Genomic DNA, 18,687 nt, shown 5'->3' with positions numbered 1-18,687 from the left:
GGACCTATTATACGCGAAGTGCAACACTGTGGGCTTAACACGTGTTATCCTGATTTGGGGATAGGAAACTATAGATAGCTTTCTGTCAGAGCTCTGTCTGCTTCACCATGACCTTCTCTTCTCATTTAATAAAATGCAGCATAAGAGGCACCAAATGGACTAAGTTAAAGAGCAGGGGAAACAGATCAGGGGACTTCTTGGTGAAGAAAGCATGTGCATGGAGGAGAAACAGATGAAGAAAAATAATTCCAGTAAGTTCACCTGTTAACTTCATAAGGAAAGGGCATTTTATGGCCAACTGCATTATTTTGAAGTAATGAAATGGTTTCCTAAGTGGGAGATCATATCTGGTGTGCCTGAGTGGCCTTAATTTAAAGAGAATAATTATTTTATCAGTTTTTATAAGAAATTTTGAAATAAAAACAATGACCAACAATTTGGTATACATATTGATTAATTTCAGAGAGGAAGGGGGGCAGGGAGAGAGAGAGAGAGAGAAAGAGAGAGACATAAATGATGAGAGAGAATTATTGATCGGCTGCCTCCTGAACCCCCCCCACTGGGATTCGAGCCCACAACCTGGGCATGTGCCCTGACTGAGAATCAGACCGTGACCTCCTGGTTCACAGGTTGATGATGCTCAACCACTGAGCCAGGTATATTTTAAAAATCTGCTCTGGAACATATATTTTGGATTGTCATATTTTACTGTCAGCACCATGAATATAGGCCTATTTCAGGGCTACCTGTCCGGATGATTGGCGAAAGAGGACAAAACAGCCTCCCCAAACCCCAAACCAGTATCTGACCACCCTTTGTTTAGAAAGCTTAACAAAACAGTGTCTTAAATGAGGGCACATACACCAAAAATATTCATGGGTAGCTCATGTGTGGGAAGGCAGCATATTTTCCTGAACCAGAAGTAGTTCGTTTTCTGAGAGTACATGGCTTTCCTTCTGTAGAGCAGTCAAAATTTGCACGCGATGATGTAGTTGGGGAAATAAGGACAATTTTATTTACTATAGCTACTCCTTTGCTTTTGAGTACAATATCTGAAAATGGTGGTTAAAAACTTAAATTTGTAAAGATTTCTTGGTTTCATATTTTGGATAAATATTCAGTTAATTGAAATTTCAAGCTTTTATTACTGCTGTTTCTCGCTCTTGAAATTCCACCCTCGTTTCCAAAGTGGGCCCCTGGTGTAGGGGAAGGTGTGAGTGGCCTCAGTCCCAGGGGCAGATTTCTCACCCTTGTGGGGTCTCCCAGAGGTTTCCCTTGACCTGTCTAGCTAGCCACTCATAGCTGTTGAGTGTGGTTTGTCCTGCCCAGCTACCTGCATGTTGTGTGCTAAATAGACTTTTTTTCACCGCACAGTCAGGAGCAGCTTTATAATTTGTGAGATCCTGTGCAAAATGAACATGTGGGAAACCATGTTTAAAAAGTATTAAGAATTTTCAGGTGGCTACAACAGAGCATTAAACCAAGATGGCGCCCTTCTGAGCACAGGGTTCTTTTTAAATTTTCTGCTATACTGTTCACCTGAGTAATTCCTAGAAAAGAGACCACTTTAAGTCCCTAGGAGATCAGGGAGGGAGAGAAGCTGAGTGGGGGCAGACAGATTACTTTTGTTGTTGTTAGTTGGAGTGGGCAAACACATGGGTACGTACGTCTTGTCCTTGTTACATGCTTTGTCACTGAATTCTTGTTAAGCTTGTCAGTGGTTGTTGCATTTCTCTATCTCTAACCCAAAATCCCTGTCATTTGCTTTCTTTTCTTGGGAAGGTGAGCATCCTCTTTTTGAGGTGGCTGCTTTCTCCATGTTGTGGCAAGGAAGGAACTTTAAAACCTTTATTGGAAAAAGTTGTATCCTCTTTGCATTCCAGCTGATCATGGATTCTCCTTTTGTGACTGTCCTGGTCTTTTCATGTATAATTTTTTTGACCTTTCATATTGAAGCTTAGTAACCTCCATCTTATATAAAAACTGCTGTTTGAAATTTTAACCCTGCTATTTTGGCTCCCGTAAACGCTTGCTTGCTTAAATAATAATGAAAATAAGACTACTCCATTCCAGAGAGGCCATAAACTATGGCCCAGACAGAGTTGTCAGTGCTGGCGCCAGGCCAGGCCTTGAGATATGGTCTCATGGCCCCTTCCCAGTACACAGGGCTTCTTCCTCAGAAGTTCTGGAAGCCTCACTCCAAATTTGGAAGACAAAGAGCTGGAAAAAGTACAAAAAGGGAAGACTTCTTCCATATAGGGGCCCAGAATTTGAGAAGCAATATTCCTCTGGGCTCACTAGCGTAATAAAAGACTCCAAACTAATTTGGCTTATTGATTAAGGCGTCTTCTGTTTTAGCTCACTGATTTACAATATAACAATATTTACACCATCAAAACTTCTCCCTCTGCAGCTATCACCACATGCTCTGAGTCTAAACTAATATTTACATTATATTTGTACTATATTTTCAATGTGGAGAGGAAAACATTTCCAAAGCATGTATCAAGGACAAGACTTATTAACATGCATCCATTTTTTGCTCACTCCAACTAACAACAACAACAACAAAAAATCAGAAGGTAAGGGTGGGTGGGTGGGAAGAGATCAAACAAAGAACTTGTATGCATATATATGGATAACCTATGGACACAGACAATAGGGTGGTGAAGGCTTGGGGCGAAGGGTGGGAGTGGGCTAGAAGGGGTAAATGGAGGAAAAAAAGGGTCATATGTAATACTTTCAATAATAAAGATTAAAATAAGAATAATAAAAAAATCTGTCTTCTCCCATTCAGCTGCTCTCCCTCCTTGATCTCTTAAGGACTTAAAGTGGTCTCTTTGCCAGGAGGTATTCTGGAGGGCGGTATAGTCTGTATGGCCTTAGGCAAATCATTTAACTTCACTGAAGCTTCTTTACTTCATTTGTAAAATAAATATAATCATATAAACCTGCTGATGGTGTGTGTGTGTGTTTGTGTGTGTGTCTGTCTGTCTGTCTGCGTGTGCATGCGTGCTCGGGCACATGTTTGGAAAATCAGAGCATGCTATAGAAATGTAAGGCTCATTCATTAGCCCATGCTAGGTGCCTGGGGAAAAACAATCACAGCTCCTCCCTCCCAGAGCCTATAGTCAAATAGGAGTAGCAATAGAGACAATTAAATAGCATTACAGTCTATTAGCACCTGGACAGGGAAAAGGGGAGCACTGCTCAAGCACACCTTGTAGCCTTGGAGTGGCAATGGTCAGAAGATACTTGAGAAGATGTAACAGTGTGTGTAGACGCAAGGGAAAACGTGAGGTTGGCTTGTGTGGACATCAAAAGAAAGTTTACTATAACTGATACTTCCAGTGTGGGCTCGGAGTGGCTGGAGGCTGAGAACATAAGGTCTACAGGGCTGGCTACATAATTTGTGGGGTCTAGTACAATATGCAAATGTGGACCCTTTTCAAACAGCAGGAAAAAAATTTTCTGTCTTGACTTATTTTTTTAATTTGCTATTTAATGTTCCCCTCAGGATCAGGGGTACTTACAGAGCGAGTGCAGAGCCACTCAGTTGTTCTGCACCCTATTCTACTTGGTGCTTCTATGTCCAACCTCAACCCACTCCTAGGACCCATTGGGGCGAGATGGCAGCAACAGTTGCTAGTTGTGGGGCAGGGAGCATGCAGCTGAGAATTCTTGAGAGGTGAGGAGGCAATGCATGGTGGGAGATAAGCATCTAAGGTCCCAGTATATCAGCCTTCACTCACCAAATTCAAAGATAAAATTATGGAGAATTTTAAGATGGTGACATTCTGAGTGTGGGGTTTCATGTGACTGTATTATTGATATGGGATATTTTCTTTTGCTGTAGAGATAATGTATTTGGATTTGTTTGCTAATACTTTATTTTTGACTTTTGGGCCAATGTTTATAACTGAGATGAGAAAATGATAGACTATTATTTTTGTATTAAAACTATTTTGAGAAGGATGCCATCAATAAGATGACAGAATAGGAGTTTTCTACTATCATCTCCCAACAGAGTTTACCCATTTTAGGTGTATAGCTTGATGAATTTTGACAAATATGTACAGTCATGAATCAATTACTAAAATCAAATATAGATTCCCCACCCCCTTTACCATATTAAATTCCCTCATGCTCCTTTTTGATCCATCTTTTATTCTATCCCCAGCCTTCAGCAACAACTGATCTGATTTCTGTCTCTATGGTTTGCCTTGTTATTTAATTTAATTTACTTGCATTATGGCCAAGGAACATGGACTTTACTGCAGTGATTCTTTGATATTCGATGAGATCTGCTTTTGGTGTATTGTGTGGCAATTATCATAAAGTATCTTTAGTGCTGAATTATTACGTGCAGAGTTCTATATATGTCAGTTAAACCAAACTCTTTTATAGTTTTTTTCAATCTCCTATCACCTTACTCATTTTCTGTCTGTTTCATCTATCAATTTTTGAGAGAGGTATACTAAAATTCCCCAACTTTTTCTTACAGTTTCTTACAGTTTTTTGTCTCATGCATGTTGAGATTAGAGATAAATCTTCCTCAGCAACATTCTTTAAGGTCTAAAATGTATTTTTATTAAATTATTTTTTTCTGGTATTAATCCAACCTCTGGCTAATATTTAAGTGATACGTTCTTTTATAGCCTTTTATTTTAAGTATTTATGAGTCCTAATGCTTTTTTTTTTTTACAAAGCCCAAAGCTGTATATATTTTAAAATCCAATCTAACAATTTCTGCCTATTAACTAAATAGTTTAGACCATTTACACTTATTATTACTTAAACTTTTCATTTGCCTCATCTTGGACAGCTATGCACTATTTTGGGGGCTTGGAGGGACTTTGGGAAACTGAGGAGAAATCTTGAATCTGCTACTGCTCTGTGTGTGATCCCCTCATTTTAGGTTAGTTTCTGTGTCCCTTGTTACGTTCAGTCTGTGAGCACTAAGCCAGGCTCACTTCAGATGGTACATTAACCTCCTTTGATACAATAGTCTCCTTTCCAACAATGCTGTACATTTACAATATGGATTTATAATTGTTATGATATGATCTGTTTAGATAAGACTTCAACTAGATTGTAAGCACTTAAAGAACAACAATTTTTCTTGTACCTTACATAACTTGTATCACATTGCTAAGGAAGGTGTTAAGTGATTGAACACATACCTTTCTCAGTACATCTTGAGTGATCGAGCATAGAAATTCATATCTAGAGACTATTTTGAAAGTCAGTTTTATATCCATGAATGAAACTATCTTAGCCCTAATGGCCTATTATTTCAAAGAGTTTTATTACTTAGTGACCACTTAATGTATGGATTATTGACTCATATTGCAGATGCCTTGAGCTGTCCAAGTCTGCCAACAGAAATCTGCTTTGCAGACTTCAAGATAAATGACTTAGTAGTCTTTAATGTTGCTGTTATAGACGGCTGTGCCTTAATTAATAGTTTAGAAGATTAACAGCTCACTGGATGGATTATTTCACTCTTCTATGGATTTTAGAGAATGAGTATATCTCTAATGGCCCAAGTCAAATCAAGCAAACGTTTGCTAAACTTCTACTACGGGCAAAACACTATCTAGGTACTAGAGTGCAGGTGAGTGGGTGGGAATCAACTTTAAGAACATAAAATGACAACAAAAAAATGCGTACATTAAAACATCAAAATCAAATAAACATGTAGGCATTTATGATGATGGTCCAATTTAATATCAACGGAGCACTAATAAGAAATGCTATCGCCCAGCTGGCATGGGTCAGTAGTTGAGCGCCATGACCTATGAACCAGGAGGTCAAGGTTCAATTCCAAGTCAGGGCACATGCCAGGGTTGTGGCTTGATCCCCAGTAGGGGGTGTGCAGGAGGCAGTCATTCAATGATTCTATTTCATCGTTGATGTTTCTGTCACTCTCTCCTTCTTCCTTTCTCTCTGAAATAAATAAAAACATATTAAACATTTTTAAAAATCATTATTCTTAATAATTTCTTAAAACTGACATTCACTGAGTGTTTGCATAGGTACATTTGATTGTGCTAAAAGAGTGTCTTGTTGAATATTATTATTTATAAAACATGAAATTATCAAAAACATTAGCAGTATTTGAGTAATTAAAAGATGTGTTGGCAGCAGCAATAGCAACAGTGGTAATTACAGCCATGGTTAAAAACACAATCAAAAAACTTGTCAAACATTCTGTGTATGCTTTCTTCCTAGACAGTAATGTCAAGTCTAAGAAAGGATTTGTTAGAAATAAGGAGGACCCCTGTCTATTCATGAGATTGTGTGTAATGATTAAGAATATGGGCATTGCCACCAAACATCTTATTTAGAATCTCTAATTTGTCAGTACTAGCCATATGAAGGGTGGCAAGTCATTGATCCTTTCTGCAGTTTTATCACTTATGAAATTAGTGTAACACCTACTTTGCCATGTAGTTACTTTACCAGATAGTTATAAGTGCCTGGTGTATAGCTTGTACAATGTGTTCAATAAATAGGAATAATTATTATCCTAGTTCCTTTATTAGTCCCAAATTTACATGTCTGCGATGACTATAAACATCTGGAACACCATTTACGATTAGGGAGCAGGTGTTTGAAAAGTCATTGTGAACTTTGACAATAAAGTGGTCGTGGGGTGTAGCTCAGGAGTAGGACTGGGAAAAGGCAGGCTGTCCTGGTGAAAGCGGGAGATGGAGAACTGTGGTTATAGAAACTCAGTGTGGTGACTGAGTAGAGAAAGGGAGGATTATCACGGTAGTGTTCCCCCTTGAGCCTTAAGGACTGCTCATTAAATCTACTTTAAAAGAGAGAAACATTACCAGAAAGCACACTGGAGTTTGCTCTTTTCAGCCTGACATTTCCTATAGAAATAATTACAGTTGCATTTTAATACCTAAAATTATTTCAGGACAGAAAGGATGATGCCTGCATTGAGAAGGATAATAGATAGGAAGTTTCTCTGAGAAAATTCAGAAATACTATGCAAATTACTTGATTATTGTCTTTCCTTGCACCTCTGTGCATTTTTTTTTTTTGGCCTCCCAATCAAGACTTAGTTTTCTCGACTTTTTGGCCTTCCTGAATGTTACTGCAATATACAGTAACAGTATACAGACTGGAAGGTCAGAGGTCAGAACAATTCATGTGGTGCAGAAAATAAAGTGAAGAATGACTTTACTTTCTCATTAATGCATTTAACTTACATAAAGTGAAAATACTTCATAAATACAAATAAATCTTAGGGAGCGAGTTGGCAGAATAATAAACGCAAGTTTCCCTCATGCCTGTGAAAGGTGCCCTTTGGGTGCTAGAGACGAACCCACTTTCAGGCTGTAGAATTAGTGACTCTCACCGAAGCAGTGGCTGCGCAGCCCAGGGTGGCTCTAAGATTCCAGTGTCAGCTTATGGTTCCCATTAGGCAGGGTAGCCTTGTGATTCATTGCCAGTAGCCTGCCCCTGGAGGGCTGGTTAATGAGGTTTGAAGTTTCATTTAAATTTTCTTTTCAAAACCCTTTTCTTTCCATGAAGATGAAAGTCAGAGTTTCCAGATAAGCTTAGCTGGAGTGCATTCCATTTCTCTGAAGTTTAAGAATGGCGACGGAAATGTGGCTGGAAATGCAGGGACTGTGTCTGATTTGACTGGGTGGGACTGCCCCTGTGTACCTGCTGGGATGTTTCGTGGGCAGGTACCAATTTGCCTCAGGCATTTAGAGGTCTTATTTCTTTAGGTGGGCTGGCCCATTATATCCTCAGGGCACAAGCCTACTTTCCATTAGTGCTAATGTGAAGGGCCTGCTCACTGAATCATGAGTGCACAGACGTGTGTGTGAAAAGCAGGACGGGCACTGTTGAAAGGAGTCAGCCCGGCAGGAAGAGGCTATCTAGGAATGGTGGCAGTCATTCTTACCTATGCATTTCTTGACATTTCTATTCCTGTCTTTAGAAATGAAGTTGGGAAACTTTTAGGATGATAAAACAACTGTAGGACATGATAGTTTTTACCTGGCCCCCAGGTATCAGCAAGCAAAGGAGACAGATTTTCAAATTGCCAGATGCAAAGAACAAGGAAGACATTATAGAGCAGCTAGTCTCAGCCCAGCAAAGGAGTGAGGAAGAAAGAAGGACACACTGTGAGTACAGCTGTGGTTCGCTGCAACAGAAACCCCTGACCATCTTGATGTAGCAGCGACTCCTCACCAGCCCTGCAGGGCCTGGGAATTCCAGGTTTGTTGCTAAGTAGTAATCTGTCACAGTTGGAGTCTCTGATAAATGCTGTTTGTGTAAATGCTGTCCTTTTGAAAAAAGTCAGAAAAGCTGAAGTGGGTATGAGTAGGGAGGATCTGAAGCCAAATTTCAGGTGGCTCTGACTTTGGCTTCGTAATAGCTTGTTTGGTAACCTTGATTCTGTTTCCCAGGGGCGTTTTTGTCAGCCTTAATTTCACTGGTTCAATTAATAAATTCAACCAACATTGATTGGCGAGTTGACATCTCTGTAGCTAGAATGCAGTCCTCAGACTATAAGAGTAATTATGGCCATCCTGTCATGTCAACCACTAAACAGTAGGTGGGTATTTTTAAAGAGTGAGCCCAGCCATCTACATCAGAACTGCCTGGGTGTTTGTGACAATGCACATTCCTAGGTCCCATTCCAGGTTAGTACCTGATGCACAGACATATACACACTCAGGGGACCCTTATCAATCTAACCCTTGAGAACCACTGCTTTTGTTGCTATTTATCAGCTTTAAATATAGTCGGGTGACATTTGTGAGGCAGTTTTCCCCCCAAACATATCTTTATGCCAATGAAGGTGATGTAGCAATGATCACTTGGCATTTGTAGAGGTTTGAAACTGAAGACTTGTGCTTTCACAGGACTCCAAACTGGAATAACAAATATTTCATTATATATATATCATGCCCAAATTTATATATATCATGCCCAAAACTAGGCTGATCAAACACATGTTGGTAGGTTAAATAATCACCTTGAACAATTCTTAAAAAAGAAATGTCTTTTTCATCCAGACTTAACTATTGTCATTTTCAGTTTAATGTAATCACAGTCCTCCATTTAGGTTGATTTAAAAAAAAAATTTGAATGGTCTTTCTATCTTTTTGGAACCACATAGTAGAGACATACTGTTATGACACATAAATGTGTCAAGCATATAGCAGAGAACTTGTCATGCATGCACTGGTGTTCAGGAAATTAGTCCTGTTTTTTGTTCCTTTCTCTGCTTCTCCATCTTTCCCCTCTAGATGGCTCCAGGAATTGACATCAACTTTGTGGCAACCACCTTTCTGATTCACGATTTCTGATTTAAGCCACAGGCAGTCTATTCATCCTATTTATAACATTGGAGATAAGTAAAGGTACCATTTAGTTCTTAATTAGAAGCAACTTCTTTGCCTGACCTAATACTTCATGTAAACCTGGAGATGCATTCTTCCTACTGTGTCCCTGCTCTCATAATAGCCAATGGAGAAAAAGGAGATAAATATTGGAAATCCCTTCATGGCATGTGTTGGACTCCAGTTCCTGTTTGTCCCAAATAGGGAAAAAGTAATTCCATGTTTCCTTTTGAGAAAATGAGTGAAGCTATATTCTCTCATTGGTATAATTTCATAGTTTTGAACACAGATTTTTGATTTCTTACAGAGAGGAAGGGAGAGGGATAGAGAGTTAGAAACATCGATGAGAGAGAAACATCGATCAGCTGCCTCCTGCACACTCCCTACTGGGGATGTGCCTGCAACCAAGGTACATGCCCTTGACCGGAATCGAACCTGGGACCCTTGAGTCTGCAGGCCGATGCTCTGTCCATTGAGCCAAACCGGTCAGGGCTGCTGGGGCAATTCTTGCTAAGTTTACCAAAGATATTACATTTAACTCTCTTCTACAAATACTCTTGAAAGTTACTGCCTATTTTTAGGGAACAGACCCTCCACCAACAAAAAGATTACAACTTGCTTTATTGTGATCTAGAACCGAAACCTCAAGGTCTCTGAGATATGCCTGTATATAACTGTACCTGCACCTATATATTATAATTTTAGCTCCATTCCAGGTGCTCCTTTATCTTCTTCATTTTCCAGAGCAGAGTTGCCCAGATGGCGTAGCGTGTCCATCTCTTTCACACGCAGCCTTTGCTCTTTGTGATTTCTAATTTATGTGTTGGAAAATCCTATTAAACCAGACTTGACAGGGCAAACAATAGTAATTTGCTTTTTCTATTGATTTCAAATGTGGCTTCTGGGTTACCTGAGTACTAATAGTTTCTTTTCTTCGCTTTGAGCTACACTGGGATTTTAAATAAAAAAGTCAATTTAATTTCCAATGCCATTTGTTTTGAAAAGAAAAAAATAAAGACAACCCCAGGAAGTTGGGAATTTCTGAGGAATTTGCACTCTATCAGAATTTGAAGTTACAGTTTGTGGCCAGTAAGACTTTTAAAATTAATTTAGAAATGAAGTTAACATTAATGAAGAATTTAAAGAAAAAGACAGTGGGAGAACTCTGATTTTGATGTCAATATTTCACAAAGCTAAAATTGATTTTTACCAGGAGCTCGCTGATATACACTCACTTACAAAGCTCACGAGTTGGTTGTGGATTGGTAGAGGTTGAGTCTCAGATAATATGGCTAAATATCAGGGATTCTCTGAATTTCATGTGCTTGAGGATGGTTACTTCCAACGATTTTTGTCCTTGAGGTCAATAATGAGTTGGTGGGAATTTGAGGTGTCAGTACCTTCTGGAAGGACTAATTCTATTTGTCCCTTATAACGGATGCTTGGTGCTAGCTGCTTAAATCAGATTAGTACTTGAGTAATGTCAACTCCAGGGAGTGGGCATTTTGGTTTGGGGGCAGAAGGAGTGAATTGAGAGAAGACATATCAAACAGAAGAGGAAGGAAGGAGAGGAAGGAGGAGGATGCCAATACTATTTAAATGGGAAGTTTAAAAGCAATTATGGTCTACTCAAGAGTAACTTGAGTAAACATTAATAAGTGAAGAAGTCTGAAATAGGCACTTTACATTAATAAATTTGATTATTTATTACACCTTTTACCATGATACTTCTGTTAATGTGGGAGAATTTTCTCAAAATAATCCTGAATTTTCAAAAAACAGATTCAAAATCTTCTTTGCTTCAGTTTAATCCATTCTTTCTATTTGTTTCTCACTTGGCTCTGGGTTTAACCCCCACTTCATTTTTTTGTTGTTAAGCCAATTTGAAAACCATAAAGTGACATTATTTAAGTTATTTTTTTTCCCCTCTATTGCTGGGTCCCAAGTCAGACATATAGTTGGTTAGTTGCTGAAATTGTTAAATCATTTTGTTTTCAAAGATAAAATGAACAGGATTATTGGAGTATACCCATCTTTCCATACACAGCTGGAACATCTTGACCCCTTTCTCAGTGGGGACTCAGGTTCATTGCTCTGTATAAATGGTAAGCTGTACACACCCCTCTCTCTAATGGGGGAATCTCTCCCCTACTCTTGTTTATCTCCTTCATCTCAGCCTGGCCAGGGCTGCTCAGTAAGTAGCAACGAGTGAAACATTAAACAAAAATTGGAGAAAACAGAAAGAGCTCATGGGTGATTTGGCTTTTCCCAGTGCCCTCCCTTAGTTGTGAGGACTGGGAGGTGCTTCTACCCAAGGGGACTGAGAGCAGCTGCCTGTGGCTCACGTGTTGCTCTGAATATTATGTAAGTTGAATTCAGATGTTAAAACTGGGGTGGGGTGGGAAGAGATCAACCAAAGAAATTACATGCATAGCCCATGGACACAGACAATAGTGTATTGAAGGCCTGGGGTGGGGGGTTGTCTAGAAGGGGTCAATGGGAAAAAAAGGGGACATATGAAATGCTTTCAACAATAAAGATTTTTAACGACTATTCTTTAGAGTTTAATGGTTCTGGGCTTATTGCATTTAACCCTGGGAGGAGTGTTTGCATTATAATACATAACTTTTCTAGAGAGGGCAAGAGCTGGGAGTTGAATCCAGAGTATGTCGCTGCCATTCCAGGCCAAACTGTTTTCCTAAAGTAAGGGAAATGTTGTACTGAGGATAAAGTGTCCTCTTAAGTGTTCTCACCTCTAGTACAAAAAATTCAATTTCCCTGAAAGATATATCACCACTCTTCCCTTCCTGAGACTTTAATCTCTGTATCACAGTGGAAAAGGCCCCACGGATCAAAGATGCCTTACAAATTACTGGGTCACGTTTTGAACCATCCTTGTGTGGTCATCAGAACGTCTGGGAGCGAGGTGGCTGGCGGCAGGTGGAGAGCTGTGGGAGTGGCGGAGGAACAGCAGGGATGGCTGGTGAAATTATCTGAACACAGAATGGTGATTTTGATACTGTGTTCTGCCACCCAGCACAGGTCATTAGCTGTAAAAAAAATCAATTTTCTTTGATAGTGTATCTATGTCTCTTACCTCTTTGAGATTTAGGTGATGATCAAAGTAACTGTAGACAGTGTACTGTATGGCACATTATGTTCGTTGCATTTAGTTGCTCTGGACATTATAAAATCAATAGACTACGCTGCTGAAGCCAAATTTCAAAATGGATACTGTATTCTTCCTATCTCCCTTGTAATCTCAATCAGATAAGGTTTTTTGTTTCTTGTCCATAGCTGTTTGGGGTGAGCATTCAATTTCTTGCAAAAAGCTAAATGTAATATGTGGATATACTTCAATCTAATCATAACATATTTATTTAGTTTATAATATCTTCAGAGTATTACAAGGTGCTGTGAAAGAAACAAATTTTGTATTAGGCACAGCTCCCACACCTTTCTTCTCCTATGGATTTTACTCCCGTGTGCAATAAGGTTTTTACTCTTTGTTCAATTTATGTTTTTTTTTAATGATACACTAATATAACTACATTGCCAACAAATTGTAAACAAAAGAATAAATATAGTCCATAAAGTGATTACCTTAACAAAAAAACTACTGGCATTTTACTGTTTTCTTTTAGTCCTTTCTTTCTGGACATGTAGGTTTTCCCTTTTAGTTGTTATAGTGTACATATATGCTTACAGCTTTTTTTTTTTAACATTTTATAATACTATAAACATTGTCCATTTCACTACAAGATTTTTGCATCTTTATTGTGAAGGCGAGCCATTATTCTCAATTAATACTTGACAAAGGAGGAAAGAGCATACAATGGAGTCAAGACAGTCTCTTTAATAAATGGTACTGGGAAAATTGGTCAGATGCATGCAAAAAATGAAACTAGACCACCAACTTACACCATACACAAAACAAACTCAAAATGATTAAAGGACTTAAATGTAATACAGGAAACCATAGGAAACTTAGAAAACTCCATAGACAGCAAAATATCAGACATATGTAATAGCAATATCTTTACTGATACAGCTCCTAGGACAATGGAAACTAAGGAGAAAATAAACAAATGAGACTACATCAAAATAAAAAGCTTTTGCACAGCAAAAGAAAGCATTGAAAAAACACCAAGAAAGCCCACTGCATGGGAGAACATATTTGCCAATGCTATTTCAAATAGTGCCTTATTTTCATAGCTTTAGTGGCAGCGTGAGATGGTGAACAGAGCATGGGCTTCATCTAGAAATCGGGCTTGAATGTAGGCTTAACAACTTCTTGTTCTGTGACCAGAAGCAAGTAATTTTTCCTCTCTGAGCTCAGTTTTATCACCTGTAAAATTTGCCATGTATTTAGTGAATGCATGATCTGGGAATGGCAGTTATCATTTAGGCACTCTTCAGTTTTGACATTATGACTAATGAAATGTGGAAGCATGTACAACACTTCCAGATTTTGTATTATTTTCTTTGGCTAGAACTCCAAAGTGGAATTCCTGTGTTGATCCATTTAAAGACTGCTGACTTGCTTTGTCATGTTGCTTTCCAAAATAATTTACTAATTTAAAGCATACCATCCAGGTATGAGAGAACCTCATCTCAATTTTCATTTTTCAGGCAAATTTAAAATTATCCTTAAAGTTCCTGCAAATGAAAATGGGATTTTGATTGTAGTAGTCAACCTTTTTAATTGAGAACATTATAAGTCTGCTCATTTCTTTCTATTTTTATAAAAATTTGTGTTTTTCATATAGCCTACTTTTATTAGCCAGAGATGCATAAAGTTTTTATGTGTCTTATTGCTATTGGGAATATACATATATCATAATAGTTATAGATAATACTAGTATAGTTACAAATAATTATATAATGTCATTTGATTGTGTAATACAATCTGTATTTTTCAGATTTCTTTAATTTTCATGCCTATTTGTCTGCTTTTACCAGTCAGAAGTTCTAAAGCAATATAAGTTGTAATATGTAACAGGCATCCTTATTTTATCTGACTAGAAAAGGAATTCCTTTAAGACAACATTTCCCAAACTGTATTTTGAGGGAACTGTGCTTTGAGCAGAAAAAAATTGCAGTCCACTGAGATGTGCAATTCTCACCACCATATTAATGTTTACAAAAAGTCCTGAGGTAAAAAGTGTTTAAACTTTTTTCAACTCAGCATGTCCCACATTTATTTGGACAAGGAGTCTTCATAACGTACCCTCTTACCATGCCCTCCATTTTTCAGAACTGCACATATTAACATTTTAGAGGCCTGTTTTTGAAGAACTCCCATTTAGGAAAAAACACTATAATATGTCCCCATGAAATATAATATCAGGATTAATTGGGAAAATATTTTGTTAATAATGTCAAGGAAGTAGCCATTATTCTTTTTTAAAATTTCATTAACAGGAATGAGAATTAAGTGTCTTATAGGTGTCTATTGAGCAATTCAGTTTTCGTTATTTAGCCTACTAATATGATATGATATAGTAATAAGCATATTATGGGCATACTCCAATTATATAAGTTGAATTCAGATGTTAAAACTGGGGTGGGGTGGGAAGAGATCAACCAAAGAAATTACATGCATAGCCCATGGACACAGACAATAGTGTATTGAAGGCCTGGGGTCGGGGGTTGTCTAGAAGGGGTCAATGGGAATAAAAGGGGACATATGAAATGCTTTCAACAATAAAGATTTTTAAAGACTATTCTTTAAATAGTCAGAATATGGCATCTTTGTATGTTGGATAATTTAAGCTGAAGGAATTTAAGAAACAGCAGAAGCAAGGGCTCAAAGTCAGAGAGAAGTTGTGTTTTTTTTAGGACTAACAAACATTTATTCAGAAATGTATAAGTAACAGAGTCTCTTCCATCCCTTAATGCCTCTTCCTCTTCTTCTGAACACAAGAGACACAGATGGGGAACGTAGGGGAGCAGGAAGTTAAGAGGGACACGAGAATTGGCCCACCACCTTCTCTTCGATGCCATCCTGTAGACTAAGGGGGACAAACGGGCTTCACCCCACAATGTACCACATGGCTGTCCAGAGACCGGGTGGGTCCAGGTGACCAGGTGGCTGCAGCTAGCTCAACAACACTGCTACCAGAGCGGCCTGGCCTGGGACTGGAAGAGGGGGAGGGCAACACCACGCAGGCAGGACGTTTACCACCTCTGCTCCGAGCAGAGTCTGAGCGTGGCCTACTGTGCTCCGGGTCCCAGAACGAGGCCCTACACCTTGGATGCTCTCTTGGGGCAGGAGTTTTGGGAAAGTGTAGGAGGAATGTCTTCCAGCTGCTGAGAGAACTACTTATAAGTTTTTAATATCCCTATTTAAAATCCTGGGATAATGACTACTTGGAATTGATGGGTTATTTTTTAGTACACCTTGGGGTCCCAGACTGCGAGAGGGTGCAGGCCGGGCTGAGGGACTTCCCACCCCCCCCTCCAGTGCACGAATTTCATGCACTGGGCTTCTAGTTTGTTTATAATGATCCATTGTATATTTTATAATTTCGTAAGATTTTTGTGACTGTTTTTTTATATTGTCTTTTTCTAATTGTGCTGCTTCTTTCTTAAGATTTATGTTTGAATATATGAATTAACTACTATTTTCCTTTTTTATTTATGATTTTATTATTAGCATTTTTCTGTTTTCTGAAGCTACTTATATTTCTTTAATTTAATAAATTAAATTATTAATTTGATTATTTTTCCCTTTCTCTTTTATATTTTAAACAATAAGAACACTTGAACATAAATTTACCTAGAAGTAGATCAATGAATTTCATAAAGTTTATTGTGTTTTATAGCCATTTGTTATATCTAAATTAGCTTTCATTGTATTACTAGCTGGCCTATTGAAGATCTCAGGAAAATTCCCCTAACTGGGTCTAAGATTGTGGTCTATCATGCATCACCTCTTCTTTCTCATTTTAACTTCCAGGTCCAAGAGGCTAAGATGACTATTCAGAAGCAAGGTGTGTTAAACCAATCTCAGTACATCAACTGTTATGTGCCAAGTACCACTTTAAGCATTTTGTGAATATTAATCTGATTAATCCTGAAACAACCTTGTGTGATAGATGCCCTTCACACCTTCACAGACAGGAAACAAAGGCACAGAGAGGCTAGTGAAAGCCAGGACTTGAACCCGGGGGTCTGGCTCCAGAGGCTACAGTCTGAACCATGAAGTCAAACTTCTTTTCTGCTTTGAAATTCTTCCTGCTTCTTCCTTGGATACAAATATCTCCATAAACAACTTAGAGAAAAATGCATCCCTCTGTACCTTATTGAAGGTACAGAGGTTATAACCGCATATCACCACAGACTTCAATACCTGTCCCAGGAAAACATTAACAAGGGTGAAGGGAGTCAGGATAAGCCACCCCAGAATATGGCATCTTTGTATGTTGGATAATTTAAGCTGAAGGAATTTAAGAAACAGCAGAAGCAAGGGCTCAAGGTCAGAGAGAAGGAAGAGAGGAGCATCTTTACCCGAGAAGACAGAAGGATGCTGAGAGGAATCCCAATGAGCAGGCTTTGCTAGTTTTCCCCAGCTTATCACCCTGAGCTCATGCCCTTTGCCCTAGCGGGTTTCCCCGAGACTTCCCACCCTTTATCATGCCTCGCATGAAACACCAGGCTTAACCTTCTTTTGTGGAAGATTTTCATTTCCTTATGACAGCTCCTGCATCGCCTAAAACTTACCTTAAATTAAACTGTATACTTTTCTCCTGTTAATCTGTTTTGTCAGTTTAATTTTTAGGTACAGCCAGGGACTCTAATAAGAGGGTTGCAGAAAAGAGGAAACATGTTCTCTCCCCCACAGGCATCAGAACACACCCCTCTGACCCCCTGCTCATGTCCCCTTGAGGCTAAGCTGCAGGCTACAGGCAAAACCTCTCTCTGCCGGTGACCATTCCTAGGCCAGTCTGAACAGCTGCAGAGTCCATCAAGTTCACACCAAAGTCCCCCGCCACTGACAGAGTGTGGCAAGCAAGATGGACGATGCTGAGACAGTCCTTGGCTTCACATTAGATAGGGAATAAAAGGAGAACAAACATGGATTAGTTGCTATTCTCGATTTTTTGTAGTTTCTGACTCAAACCAATTAAAAGAATGAAAGCGAGCTGTGGCTCCGGAGAACAAGTGGCCCCAAATTTGGAGGCTAGAGAATAATCAGAGACACCCAGTGTCTCAGGAGAAACACTGGGAACACTGCTTCAGATCCTGCATTGCTCAGCCAGCTGGGTGCCCCTGGGAGCCATTACCTCCTGCCCACTTAACGCCTACCGCCTGCCTACCGGGGAGGGAGTCTCCTTACATTGTAAATGGAGTTGTGAGGTTCCTGTTGAAACTACTCTGCTTTCTCCACCAGGACATCAAAATACACAAAGAACATCTCTCTCAACTCTTTTTTCACTGTTCTTCAGTTTTAGCTGCTCTGAAGGACATAGTTATTTCAATAGATGCTGCTTAGCTCTTGCCCTGCCCCCGCCCCCCCCAAAGCAAATATCACATTTACTTTAATAGTGTATAGTTTACTTCAGACCATGCTAAATACAGCATTTAAATTCTGAAATAAACACACAGAAAATTACTTTTATTTATATTGATTGGTTTCCTCTTTGACCCAATTGTTTTAAGAAGATAGTTTTATTTCTATGCCCCCTTTGCTCCCCGCTCCCGTCCACCCCGCTGCCCCTGTAAATGGAGTTTTGATTTAATTATATTGTTATCTTTTAGTTTTAGTGTGTTGTAGTCAGAGAATATGTTCTATTTTTCTCTCTGTATGTCTATATACATATCTTTTGTTTTTAGTGTTAAAATGATTTAGCAAACACATACATCTTTTTTTTTTCTTTTCCCATTGACCCCCTCACCCCAGGCTGTCACTGTATTATTGTCTGTCCATGGGTTATGCATATATGCATATAAATTCTTCTGTTAATTTCTTCTGGCTCTCTCACCCCTCCCACCCACCATATATATCTTTTTAATGAATGAGGCAGTGATACTAACTTCAACCTCACTTACTGGCAATATACAACATAAGAAATGTTTCATATTTAACTAGTGAGGTTCTGCATCAGTTATTAAGCTGATATGAGCATATAGTTAAGATTTAGAGCATATAGTTTCCCCCGAAACAGTTTCACTTTTTAGTAGGTCATTTGTTTAAGCTCAGGATTTACATAACAACAATGTCACCTAGTTATAAATCAGCTGTGACATATCGAAGCTTGTGTTTCATAATAAAACAATCCTTTATTCACCATAAATTATGTCACAT

Source organism: Myotis davidii, unplaced genomic scaffold (assembly GCF_000327345.1).
Source record: "Myotis davidii unplaced genomic scaffold, ASM32734v1 scaffold269, whole genome shotgun sequence".
Classification (NCBI taxonomy): domain Eukaryota; kingdom Metazoa; phylum Chordata; class Mammalia; order Chiroptera; family Vespertilionidae; genus Myotis; species Myotis davidii.
The sequence above is the reverse complement of the archived record's forward strand: the minus strand, read 5'-3'. Positions refer to the sequence as shown.